Raw genomic sequence first — 14,897 nt, 5'->3', positions numbered from 1 at the left:
TCTCTTAAAATGTGATTGGTATTATTATTATTGATATTATTATAACCATTATTTATAAATTAAGTCATTTCACAAGTGCTTGCTATATTTTTTTACCTTATTTCCTATTATATCCGTCATGCAATGTAACTGAGTATTAGTGTGAGATACTGAAATGAGGTCAGATTCCAAATAAACAATCCTATGTTAAAAATCTGGTTTCAGTGTTATGAACAGAGAGAAGGTTAGCATTCCCCCTGACAAGAGTGAAAGAGGACTCACACCTCAGGACTGACACGATGCATATGGTTAAGGCATTGCCATCTACTTCATGGCATCTAACCATCATTTTTTTGAATGAGTTCAAACTTATGTGACCATCAATCTAATATAGACTGCTATATGCATAAGATGTTATATATGAGCCTAGTGGTAACCACAAATCAAAAACCTGTAATAGATACACAAAAAAATGAAGAGAATGTAATCCAAGCATATCATCAAACCGCAAGGGAAGAAAGCAAGAGAAGAAAGGAACAAAGAACTACAAAAACAACTGTAAAACAAGTAACAAAATGGCAATAAATATGTATCTATCAATAACTATTTTGAATGTAAGCGGAATAAATGCTCCAATCAAAAGACATAAGGTGATTAAATGGGTAAAAAAATAAGATCTGTCGATATGCTGCCTACAAAAGACTCACTTCAAAAGACACATGCAGATTGAAAGTGAAAGGGATGGAAAAACATTTACCATGCAAATGGAAGTGAAAAAAAAAAGCTGGGGTATAACAATACTTATATTGGACAAAATGGACCTTAAAACAAAGACTGTAACAAGAGACAAAGAAGGATACTACATAATGATAAAGGGAACAATTCAAAAAGAGGATATAACAATAATAAATATTTATGCACCCAACATGGGAGCACCTAAAGACAGAAAGCAACTATGAAGGAGGACACAAAGAACATAAAGGGGGAAATTGTTAGTAATACAATAATATTAGAGGATTTTAACACCCCACTTCTATCAATGGATAGATTATCTAGATAGAAAATCAATTGATATAGCCACTGTGGAAAACAGTAAGGTTCCTCAAAAAATTAATAATTGAATTACCGTATGATACAGTAATTTCACCACTGGGTATTTACCCAAAGAAAACAAAAACACTAATTCAAAAAGATATATGGACCCCTATGTTTATGGCAGCATTATTTACAAAAACCAAGATATAGAAGTAATCCAAGTGTCTATCCATAGGAAAATATATATAATATATATGTATATATACATATATATTGCCATGTGTAACAACAGGGATGGATCTGGAGGGTATAATGCTAAAAAAAAAAAAGACAGAGAAAGACAAATACCATATGATTTCACTCACACATGAAATTGAAGAAACAAATGAACAAAGAAAAAAAAACTAACAAAAAAACAGACTCTTAATAAAGAAAAGGAGCTGAAGGTAACCAGAGTAGATGTGGTGGGGGCAGGGGGGGCGGGGAATGGGTGAAATAGATAAAAGGATTTAAGAGTACACTTATCTTGAACACTGAAAAATGTTTTGAATTGTTGAATCACTATATTGTACACCTGAAACAAATATAACACTGTTTATGCTTGAATAAAAAAGAAATTTATAAAAATGATTAAAAATGAATAAAATGAATCTATCCCATTCCCTGAAAAATAACATTAAATAAAATACAATGAGGTGGTTTTCAAATATTTTAATCTCATGTTCAAATTCTATTTGTGGGCAGCCCTGGTGGCTCAGCGGTTTAGCGCCACCTTTGGCCTGGGGTGTGATCCTGGAGACCCGGGATCGAGTCCCACGTCGGGCTCCCTGCATGGAGCCTGCTTCTCCCTCTGCCTGCGTCTCTGCATCTCTCTCTTTCTGTCTGTCATGAATAAATAAAATCTTTTAAAAATTCTATTTGTATGACTTGCTAAAAATGGAATTTAAGGAGTTATAAATTATTTCAGTCAGTGAAGTAAGGTGATTAAACAGAATATAGATGTATGTGATACTTATGTAATATAAACACTTAGAAACAATATGAAGCATTTAAACTAGAAAAAAAATCTGGTTTCATTATAAATTAGCTTTGTATCATAAGCATGTTATTTAAGTTTTCTCAGCTTTATTGAGGTATAACTGAAAAGTAAAAATTGTATATAGTGGGGTGCTTGGGTGGCTCAGTTGGTTGGGCGTCCAACTCTTGACTTTGGTTCAGGTAATGATCTCAGGGATGTGAGATTAAATAAATCTTTAAAAGAAATTGTATATAGTTAAGGTGTACAACGTGATGATTTAATATACATATGTGAAGTAATTACCACAATGAAGTTAATTAACACATCCAAAACCTCACAGAGTTACCATGTTTTTGTGTGTAGTGAAATCATTGAAGATCTACTCTCTTGGCAAATTTCTTGTATATAGTACAATATTATTAACTATAGTTACCATGCAAAACATTAGATCCTCAGAAATTACTGGTCTCTCTCTTTTTTTTTTTAAGGATTTATTTATTTTAGAGAGAGGCAGAGGGAGAGAGTCTCAAGCACTCTACCTGAGACTGGAACTCCACTGAGTGTGGAACCTAACACGGGGCTGGATCTCACGACCCTGAGATCATGACCCAAGCTGAAATCAAGAGTTGGGTGCTCAACTGACTGAGCTACTCAGGCGCCCCAGAAATTATTGACATTATAACTCAAAGTTTGTACCCTTTGGCTAACATCTCTCCATTTCTGCTACCCCCTTGGCCCTTGGTAATCACCCATCTAATGGGTGGTTCTCTGGTTCTATGAGTTTGACTTTTTAAGATTTCAAATATAAGTGAGATCATTAATTATCTTTTCTGCCTGGTTTATTTCACTTAGCATAACATCCTCCAGGTTCATCCTCCAGGTTCATCCTCCAGGTTCATCTCCTTTTTTCTTTTTCTTTTTTTTTTTTTTTCTTTGAGCTGAATAATATTCCACTGTAAATACATAGACTGCTTTTTTAAAATTTATTTTTTATTTATTTATTTATTTTGCTTTTTCTTTTTTTATCCATTGACAGACACATTGTTGCCATATCTTGGCTATTGTGAATAATGCCGTAATGAACAGCGCAGTGCAGATATGTCTTTGAAATATTAATTTAATTTCCGTTGCATATACAAAATTGAGATTACTGATGATACCTGATAGTGGGATTACTAGAACATATGGAAGTTCTACTTCAAATTTTTTATGGGACCTCCGCTTTTTATTTTATTTTTTTATTTTTATTTAATGCTTTTTATTTTATTTTATTTAATGCTTTTTATTTTTATTTAATATTTTTATTTAATATTATAATTTATTTAATGCTTTTATTTTATGGGACCTCCCTACTGCTTTTTATTTTAATGGCTGGAATAATTCACATTCCCACTAACAGAGCACAAAGCTTTCCTTTATCCACATCTTCACTAATACTTGTTATCTCTCATCATTTAGATAATAGCCATTTTAACAGGTGTGAGGTGACATTGCATTGGATTTTTGATCTGCATTTCCTTGGTGATTAGTGTTGTTGAGCACCTTTTCATATGCCTGTTGGCTATTTGGATGTCTTCTGTGAAGAAATATCTATTCACTCCTTTGCCCATTTTTTAAATGCTATTTAAATTGGATTACTTATATTTTTGCTATTAAGTTTTAGGAGATCCTTATACATTTTGGATAGTAACACCTTATTGCATATGTGGTTTAAAAATATTTTCTCACATTCCATGGGCTGGCTTTTTTCATTTTGTTGATTGTTTCCTTTTCTGTACAGAAGCTTTTCGACTTGATGTATCCCACTTTTTAAATTTTACTTTATTGCTTGTGCCTTTGGTATTGTTTCCAAAAAGTCATTGTCACCACCAATGTCAAAGAGATTTTCCCCTATGTTTTTTTCTAGGTGTTTCACAATTTCAGGTATCACATTTAAGTCCTTAATCCTTTAAGTTGATTTTTGTGAATTTTGTAAGACAAGGATCCAATTTCATTCTTTTGCAGGTGGATACCCAGTTTTCCCAAAGCCATTGACCGAAGAGACTCTCCTTTCCAAAATTTGTATTCTGGGCATCCTTGTCAAAGATTAGTTGACCCTATTATGTGTAGGCTTATTGCCGAGCCCTGTATTCCACTGTCATAGATGTCTCTCTTTATGGCAGTACCATACTGCTTTGATTACTACAGTTTTATAAAATAGTTCTAAATCAGGAAGTGTGATGGCTCTAATTTTGTTCTTTTTTCCTCAAGATTGCTTTGGCTATTTAGGGTCTTTTGTGGTTCCATGTAAATTTTAGGACTATTTTTTTCTACTTCCACGAAGAATGCCATTGGAATTTTGATAGGAAATGCATTAAATCTATAGATTGGTAAGATAGTATAAATATTTTAGCAATATGAATTCTTCTAATCCGTGAACACAGAATATCTTTCCATATTTTTGTTTTCTTTAGTTTCTTTCATTAGTGTTTTCTAGTTCTCAGTGTATAGATCTTTCACTTTCTTAAATTTATTCCTAAGTATTTTATTCTTTTTGATGATATTCTAAGTCAGGTGGTTTGTAAATTTCTTTGTCAGATAGTTCATTGTCAATGTCTAGAAACACAACTGATTTGGGTGTGTTGTTCTGTACCCTGCAAATGTACTGAAGTTATCTTTAGTTCCAACAGGTTTTCATGGAATATTTAGTGTTTTCTCTATATAAAACCATACCATCTGTAAATAGATAATTTTACCTCTTTCTTTCCTATTCGGATACCCTTTATTTCTTTTTCTTGACCAGTTGCTCTCGTTAGGTTTTCCAGGACCATATTGAATAGAACTGGTGAAAGTGGGCACTGTTTTTCCAGATCTTAGAGAATAGGCTTTCAATCTCTCCTTCTTGAGGATGATGTTAGCGGTGAGATGTGCACATGTGGCTTTCATTATGTTGAGATACATTCCTTCTTTTTTAAAAATATTTTATTATTTATTTATTTATTTATTTAATTATTTGAGAGAGAGCACATGGGGGCAGGGGCAGAGGGGGATGGAAAGGGAGAGAATCTCAAGCAGACTCCATGATAAGTGTGGAACCCAATGTGGGGCTCGATCTCACAGCTTTGATATCATGACCTGAGCCAAAACCAAGAGTCAGATGTTAACTGAGTCACCCAGGTACCCCAAGGTACATTCATTTCTTCTGTACTGTACCTATTTTGTTGAGGATTTTTATCATGAAAGGATATTGAATTTTGTCAAATACTTCTGCATCCAATGAGATGATCATGTGATTTTTATCTTTCATTCTATTAATGTGATATGCTACATTTACTGATTTGCTTATGTTGAACCATCTTTGCATCCCAGGGATAAATCCCACTTGATCATGTTGTAAGATCATTTTAATGTATTGATAAATTCAATTTGCTAGTATTTTCTTGAGTATTTTGCATCTATATTCATCAGGGATACTGGCCCATAGTTTTCTTTTCTTGTAATGTCCCTATCTGGCTTTGTTATCAGGATAATGCTGGCCTTGTAAAATGAGTTTGGAAGTGTTCCCTTCCTTCAAATATCTGGAAGAGTTTGAGAAGGATTGGCATTAATTTTTCTTTAAATATTTGGTAAAATTAATCATGAAGACACCTACTTATGGGATTTTTTTTTTTTGTTGAGATGTTTTTTTATTACTGATCCAATCACATTATTTGTTATTGGTGTAATCAAAATTTCTATTCATGATTCAGTCCTGGTAGGTTGCACGTTTCTAGGAATTTATTTACTTCTTCTTATTGGTTATCCAATCTGCTGATGTATAATTGTTCATTATAATCTCATGATCTTTTATATTTCTGGGATATCAGTTATAATGTCTCCCCCTTTCATTTATATTTTTTTATTTGAGTCTTCTCTTTTTTTGTTAGTCTAGCTAAAGTTTTGTCAATTCTGTTCATTCTTTTAAAAAACGAAATCTTAGTTTCATTAATTTTTTTCTGTTGTCTCTCTAGTCTCAATTTCATTTGTTTGTGCTTTGATCTTTATTGTTTCCTTCCTTCTGCTAACTTTGAATTTAGTTTGTTCTTCTTTTTCTAGTTTTTGAGGTGTGAAGTTAGCTTGCTTGAGATCATTCTTTAGACTCTGATAGCCACCGTAAGAGAGTGGTCTTGCCCATCTAGAGACCCATCTGGAAGATAAGCTCCTCCATGCCCCTGAAGGCAGGTCAGTCAAATTCAACTGAATTGCAGAACCTAAAGTAGCCCTGTGATTGGCTTCAGTCCCACTCACCCAGGGCCAGGGGTAATCCTGTTTCACTGGGAACCCAACAGGTGGTATGCTCATCCAAGACCATGGAGGAAGGCCTGCAGACCTTGGTCCCAGCTGTGGACCTTGAAGTAGCCCTGTTCTTTGACTCTAACCTCTTTCAACCACAGTTTGAGGGCATTCATGCCTATCCAATGAGCTACCAGTGACTTGGTGGGACCCAGCCCAGGGACCTGGTGGAAACCACACAAGGTCATACATCTGATAACAAGCCCACAAACCTCATTGTAGATCCAATAGGTGCCACATGACCCGGTTCCAACTCTGCTCCACTGTGATACTGCAGTCAATAATACCAAGTGTCCAGGGAACTGACAAGAGAAGGTCTTTACCTGTCAAAAGCAATCTGTAAAAACTTGAAGAAGCCTTTACTCCTTCAAATGCATAGATACCAATGGAAGCTTACATATATCAGGAAGCAATGGGCAAACATAACAATGCCAAAGCAAACTAATAGAGCTCCAGTAACTGAACCTAAAGAAATGGACATATGAATTGCCTGACAAGGAATTCAAAACAATCGTGTTAAAGAAGCATGTTGTTTAAATTTTGATACTTAGTTTTAATTTCTTGACCTTTAAGAAGAAATAATAATTCCTCTGTCTTACCATGATTTATAAGGATTAAATGTTAAAGTAGATAAAAGACCAGACAGAGTGCCAGGTACATAAGTGCTCAGTAAAAGTGAGCCTTTTTGATTACCATCCAGCCATATTCCTGCGCACATTTCCCCTCTATATCTCATGCTTTGTGGACTCCATGATTTTTCCAGGGCTTACTCTGCCAGGAATACACGTAACTTCCTTATGTATACTCACATCATTTCCAACCTTCAAGGTCAAGTTCAAATTTTCTTCCCTTCTTCCTAACTGAAAGCTGGAGGTTACTTCTTCCTTGAATTCTCATGGCACATCATCTTTACATTTATTATGGCACATACAGTATTCTCTACTACATATTATGGCTACATGTGTGGATATCTAATTCCCTAATGAGCCTATAAATTCTCTGTAAGATGATTGTTTGTCCTATTTGTCTTTTATCTTCCATTGAACCTATTACAGTACCATGCATGTATTAGAAACTCAATAACTCCTATGTGAATAAGGCGAAATGTCAAAAATAACCCCAAATTCTTTTGGCTGATATCTACTATATTTTTTAGTTATCCCTTTAGTAAAGTAAAAAATTATATGATTATAAAAATATTGACTTCAAAATTATCCTTTGGCCCTTTTTCTGTCATCCTATGTTAAGGTCCTGCTAATTCTAACTTTTGCAAGTATTTGTACGTGTTAGGACACTCTATGCTAAACCACACTTTCCTCAAGAAGAATGTAAATTGTACAATTTATCATCCCTGAACTTTTGTCTTTCAAACCATTGTAGTTTTTACCTCCAGTACTGCATAAATAGATTTTTCTTGGGTTATTTTAGTAAGATTCCAATACCTTTTTATCATTGTGTAGCACCTTTTTTGTACATATTTAGGTATAGTCAATTCTCAAGTAAAGACTGGTAAATCATTTCATTTTGAGAGCTAGCACCTGCATTTTCTGCTTTATTTTTTGCTTTGCAAAATCTTCTCTTGATGGTTAACAGGTCTTACTTTAATTGCCTGTATTGACAACTCATACGATTTATTCTTTGATTACATGTAATGGAGAAGTGCTTCAAAGGGAAAACACTTAAGTCTCTACCCAAAGAAAGGATTAAGAAGGTGCAGGTGAGCTTAAGGTGAAGCTAAAATGAAGAGCTTATACCAACATGGAACAAAGACAAAATGCACAGAGGTCAATTTTGGGAAACTAGACAACCTTTCAGGATTTCAGGACTTCCTATGGAGTCATTACAATTAGTTTAAATTCTAAGATATGCAATAATGGAGGAATTAGCAATGTGACTCTGTTTTGCAATAGAAAATAATTTGGACGATGAGAAAGGGGAAAAGATAGCAATTTTATTTACTTAAGGCACTACATTTATGGAATTTAAATTAAGCAACTTTAAAACAATGTTTACTGTTCCTGGATGCTCCTGAGATTTTCACGTGCACATGTGCTAATGAAGATACGATGTCATCACATGCATAGCTGAAAGAAGTGAGATAACATTCTCTAGTGTATACAAACTAATGAATATTTCCAAAAACCACATATTTGTTTCATAGACTGTTAGAACTGCAAGGGACCTTACAAGCCATTCAGATGAACCACTTAACTTTATATTTAGGAAGACCAAGTACCATAGAGAAGTAACTTTCCAGTAAGCAGCCAGTCGGTGATAGAGCTAGTGCACGAAATTTTCTTGTCTATAAAATTGTGCCTAGTGCTCTATGTACCTCTTTAACTGCCTACTATTGGATTAAACGGTTTTCTCTTTATTTCTTTTTATCTTCCCATGGGTTGGAAGTTATATATTCTATTTATATCCATAGCATGTACCCTTAAAATTTTCACATGCCTAATTAATCTAACATCTAAAGTTAGCCAACACTTCTCTCCTCTGAAACACTATAAGGACTTTAGAAAACTTAGGCAGGCAATTTTGTTCGCCAAAACAACAGGCATTCTGTCCTCTTCTTTCTTGCCAAAAATACCACGGTTTTATTCAAATACTAAGAAAAAATAAGTTCAAGGATGGTAAGTCTATCACCAGGTGATAAATAATGATTAGTCTAAGTGAAACAGGAAAATAACATTGTCTTTGCCAATGATTGATTATGGCCAATGGCAGATGTGTGCCAGTTATGGCCAATGGGCTATCAGGAAAAGTCTGTTCTGAAGCTACTAGAAAAGATGTCTTGACCTGATAAGAAAATGGAGATATAAGAGAAGATATTTTTCACTGCCTTCTTTATTTCTATCTGTGAATGTGCTTGTGTGAGAATACTGTATTTGAGTAATTCTGGCTATGAGGAAAAACAGCAGAGATGTACTATAGAAGAAACAGCAGAAAGAGGAAAAGACATTATGTCCTTAATTGCATAATTGAGCTGCTGCACCAACCCATGGACTATAAAACTCTGGATTTCATGATATGCAAAACAACAATTATTTCCAATTGTTTATGGCTTTTTTTAAGTAAAGTAATTGGATATTTCCAACCAAAACCAACTTAATTTGTTTGAATCTTTAAGTCACCCTTACATCTGGTGTCTTGTTTTTATACAACATTTTAGTAATTTTTAGCATTAATGCTTTTTTTAGTCAATGCTTATTTAGATTAACAATAAACAGTTTCTTTGCTGACCATGTCTTCTTATGTTTCATTGCTTTCAGGCTTTAGTTTTGTCCTTCTTGAAGTTCATTTTTTACTATTTCAGTGATAGTCTGTTAGTGAAAAATTCTCAGTCCTTACCAGCAAAAGTATTCATTTTGGCCCACTCTTAAATGATAATTTATATATGTATAAAATTCTAGATCAACAGCTATTTTCTCCTAACATTTTAAGATACTATTGCATTGTCATCTGACAAGAATTGTTGTTATTGAGAGTCAATTATTAGTCTAGCCATCATTCCTTAATAAGAGTCTGTCTGTTTTAAGATTATCTTTTAGACTTCAATATCCTCTAATTTCTTTTTTGTTTCAAGTTTTATTTAAATTCTAGTTAGTAAACATATAGTGTAACATTCATTTAATGATAGAATTTAGTGATTCATCACTTACATATAATAGCTAGTGCTCATCAGCAAGTGCCTTCCTTAATACCCATCACCCATTTAGCCACATCCATCAGCCCTCAGTTTGTTCTCTATAGTTAAGTCTCTAATTGTTTGCCTCCCTTTTTTCCTCTTCCCCTATGTTCATCTGTTTTGTTATTTAAATTCCACATATGAGTGAAATCATATGGTATTTGCCTTTCTCTGACTTATGTTGCTTAGCATAATACACTCTAGCTCAATCCACATCTTTGCAAATGGCAAGATTTCACTGTTTTTGATGCCTGAGTAATATTCCATTCTTTATATATACCACATCTTCTTTGTCCATTCATTAGTTGATGGACATTTGGACTCTCGATAATTTGGCTATTGTTGATAATGCTGCTATAAACATTGGGGTGCATGTGTCCCTTTGAATGAGTATTTTTGTATCCTTTGGCTAAATATCTAGTAATGCAATTGTTGGGTCATAAGGTAGTTCTATTTTTGACTTTTTGAAGAACCCCCCATACTGTTTTCCGCAGTGGCTGCACCAGTTTACATTCTCACCAATAGTGTAAACGGGTTCCCTATTCTCCGCATCCTCACCAACACCTGTTTTATCTGTGCTGTTAGTTTTAGCCATTCTGACAGATGTGAGGTGATATCTCATTGTAGTTTTATTTGTATTTCCCTGATGGTAGGTGATATTGAACATGTTTTCATGTGTCTGTTGTCCATCTGTATGTCTTGTTTGGAAAAATGTCTATTTGTGTCTTTTGCCCATTTCTTAACTGGATTCTTTGTTTTTTAAGTGTTGAGTTTAATAAGTTCTTTATATATTATGGATACTATCCCTTTATCAGTTATGTCATTTGCAGATATCTTTGCTCATTCCATAGGTTGTCTTTTGGGTTTGTTATTTATTTACTTAACTGCTTTTTATCCTGATGAAGTATTTTACCCTGATGAAGGCCCAATAGTTCATTTTTGCTTCTGTCTCTCTTGCTTCCAAAAGTATGTTTTCATATCCTCTAATTTCATTTCAGTGTGTCTAGGTGTGGATTTATTTTTATTTAATACTGTGTGGAACTTGATATATTTCTTGAATCTGGGAATCAATGTTTTTTGAATTGTGAAAAGTTTTCAAATATGATAACCTCAAATATTCACAATATTTGAAACCTTACTAATGTCAGAATTCTTCTATTGAATCTTTACATCTCTTCTCCATAACCATAATCTATTTAAACTGTACTTTATTCTAGATAATTTCTTCAGAACTTTCATTTTAAAAAAATCTCTTCATCTGTTAGTATGCTGCTTTATTTTTTTAGTATGCTGCTTTAAAAAGTCTATTGAATTGTAAAATTTCTATACATATTATAGTAAAAATTATTTTTAAAAGTGTTATTGATATTTTTTCATGTCAAAATGAAAAAGGGTTTCTCTTTCTCATATGCATTGTTTTGAAATGTATTGATAACTTCTTTTACATCTGTCATTTTAAACATGCTTACTTCTATCTGATAAATGTTTTATTTGAAGTAATTGTGAGTTTAATTTTTCTTTTTGTTGTGACTGCTGACTCTGCCTCAGAGTGGTGGATTATTCCCTCACACGCCTTGAAATCCAGGTTGCAATCTGTTTTCTTTTAGAAGGTAAATCCTACAAGTCCTAGTATGAATGTGTATTCCTCCAGAGAAATTTTGCTTTTGCTTTTGCTTGGAAGTATTACTGGACTTGTATGAGTTTTTAATGTTCATTTATCAGTTTGGTATTTCCCAGGTAAAATGGATATTAAACATTCAAATTCAAAGTTAATAGGTGGGCAGGCCCATGATTACAAAATTATGGGGGAAGCTTGTTCTACAGTTAGTCCAAGCTGAGATATACAAGTGTCCTTCCCATCTCCCTTGGACTATTAAATAGTTTTTGTTATTTTTCACAATTTCACTGAGCTTGTAATCCTTTCAGAATTCCAACTTTATGTTACATTCTCACATATTCAATTCCTTTCCTTACAAAATTCAATGGTACCATTTTCATATACTTGTGGGACCCTTGTGATACAAATGTTTAAAAGGGAGTAACACAAGAAAGACCCCTTCAAAGTGCCAGTGATGTCTCCATTGAGAAACATTGGCTTAGGCCGATCACAATAAATCCTCTGGGGCTGGCCACATGGCACCTGACTAAACCTAGGGTTCTGTTAGCAAGGAAGAAGATGACTGATAAATAGATAAATACAAGTGACTACAGTAGAAAGGACCAACTATTGAGCAACCAAAATAATCAAATGATCTGATAAGCAATCTATCTATATACAGTAAGTCATTTTTTTCCTCATAGCAAATTTGCAAGGAAGTTTATGATGACCCCCATTCTATAGTTGAGGAGGCCAAACCTTAGTCTGAGAGAGATAAATCATTTCCCTAAGTTCATGTAGCTAACAAGTGGCATCACCCAGTTTCAAACTCAGTGTTCATAGAAATTTCATGTATTAATCAGAAAAAAAAACCCAAAATTGATTTCTATGCTTATGAAGCATACATAGTGCAACAACTATCTCTGAATTTCCTTCTTCAGGTTGATAAGTGACCAATATAGAAAAATCCTTGATGTCCCATGGAATTTAGTTTCTCATTGATTCTTTCAAGAGTAGTGATTATTAAATTGCTAAGATCATCCCTGAGCCAGTCATAACTGGCTTTAGAATGAATTCTGACACCCAGCTATCCTTTAAATAACCCACATTTTCAATATCTAGCATAAACAGGGTATTTTTACCACTGATATTTGAAAAACACTTTAAAAAGCCTCCAAATATGAAATATGCTGTAATACTGTATATATCGGTAAATTACATTTCCAGTTTGTCCTCAATTTCAAGAAAATCCTCAGCCAAATAAACTAGCGAGCAAATAAATCACTTTAATTATAATAAATGGCAGTTTCTCTAAATATATTTCTGGCACCAAATAGCTTCTATTATTGACTTTTGCAAGAGTAATTTAAGGGGAAACTATTCTCAGTAAAGTTGGGGATGCCTGGCTGTGAACTGCTATTCCTCATCTATGTATATTATACTCCATTTAGATTCCTGCATCATGGAAAAACTAATTTCCAATTTTAAGTCACTTAAGCTGATATATTTATTATGAAATTTTCCATCTTATAAATTATCTTCTTCATAGTGCCTCATTGGCTACACTTAAGATTGCAATTTTCTACAGTGTAGAAAGAAAATCATGGCTCAGGTCAGAAAGAAATTACTGCTTTTCTAGAATTATAATAATATATCATAGTATTAAAATGAGATAAACTTTGGTTGCAGTTTTTCCATTGGTATGGAAGTCTTTCCCATTAGAAACCTTTTATACGTAGTGATAACTGATTAAGTATGATAGGTGTTTTGTGTGGTGAATAGAGAATGGGATTCAAAAATCAAGATGACCCGGAATTAAATCCTGGCTGTGCTGTGCTAGCTGTGTGACTTTTGGCAAATTGTTTAACATTTATAGGCTTGAGTTCATTCTTCTTCAAAGAAGGTATACTATTCAATTTAAAGAATTGTTTGTGTTTGTAAAGTACCTAGTGCAATATCTGGCACATCATGAGTATTTCATAAAAGGTAGTCATCAATAATTGAACTTTAATATCATTATCATATCATCATATACTCATTTAGGGTCTCAAAATATTTATCTATGTGCCTTGGTGGAATGTATAATCTCAATCAATGCTAATCAGATCCCCACTGGCCCTGGTAGTCAACTAATTTCCCTAAAGGCAAAGATACATGAGGGCCAGATGTAAGGGGGGATGGTGACATGGAGATGAATTTAAAAGCATAAGTAGAATCCATATGATGTTACAATTTACTAGAAATGAATGAATAAGAATAAGTAGTTAGGATTACATCTGAGTTTCTGGCTTTAGTTACTCAATATATAAGATCAGTTAACTGGACCACTTTCTTACACCATACACAAAAATACACTAAAAATGGATTAAAGACCTAACTGTGACACCTGAAATCATAAAAATCCTAAAAGAGCATAGGCAATAATTTCTCTGACATCTGCTGTAGCACCATTTTTCTAGATATGTCTCCAGAAGCAAAGAAAATAAAAGCAAAAATAAACTATGGGAACTATATCAAAATAAAAAGTTTCTGCACATTAAGGGAAATGATCAACAAAACTAAAAGGCAATCTACTGAATGGAAGAAGATATTTGCAAATGATATATCCAATAAACAGTACCCAAAATATATAAAGAACTTACATAACTCAACACCCAAAAACCAAATAATCTAATGAAAAATGTGCATAAACCATGAACAGACATTTTTCCAAAGAAGACATCCAGATGGCCAACAGATACATCAAAAGATATCCAACATCACTCACCATCAGGGAAATACAAATCAAACTACAATGAGATATCACCTCACAGCTATCAGAATGGCTAAAATCAACAACACAAGAAACAACAGATGTTGGAGAGGATGTGGAGAAAAAGAAAACTTCTGCACTGCTGGTGGGAATGCAAACTGGTGCAGCCACTATGGAAAAACAGTATGGAGGTTCCTCAAAAAGTTAAAAATAGAACTACCCTATGATTTAACAATCGCACTATTGGGTATTTACCTAGAGAATACAAACACACTAATTCTAAGGGATACCTGCACCCCTATGTTTATGGCAGCATTATTACAATAGTCAATATATGGAAGCAGCTCAAGTGTCCCATCAATAGGTGAATGGATAAAGAAGATGTGAGATATATATGTATGTATATATATGTGTGTATGAACATAGCATATATATGTACATATATATTATATATACATATATATAATGAAATATCACTCAGCCATCAAAAAGAATGAAATCTTGCCATTTGCAGTGG

General features: G+C 33.6%; 1 non-coding gene across 1 annotated transcript; it reads left to right on the top strand.

The window, feature by feature from the left end:
* The first annotated feature begins 203 nt into the window (after positions 1-203).
* LOC140628957 (U6atac minor spliceosomal RNA) lies at positions 204-333 on the top strand. The gene has a single exon (XR_012026868.1). It is a non-coding gene; the product is annotated as a U6atac minor spliceosomal RNA (small nuclear RNA).
* The last annotated feature ends 14,564 nt before the right edge of the window (positions 334-14,897 follow it).

The sequence above is a fragment of the Canis lupus genome, chromosome X, assembly GCF_048164855.1.
Source record: "Canis lupus baileyi chromosome X, mCanLup2.hap1, whole genome shotgun sequence".
NCBI classification, from domain to species: domain Eukaryota; kingdom Metazoa; phylum Chordata; class Mammalia; order Carnivora; family Canidae; genus Canis; species Canis lupus.
This window is presented reverse-complemented; position numbering and strand designations above follow the sequence as displayed.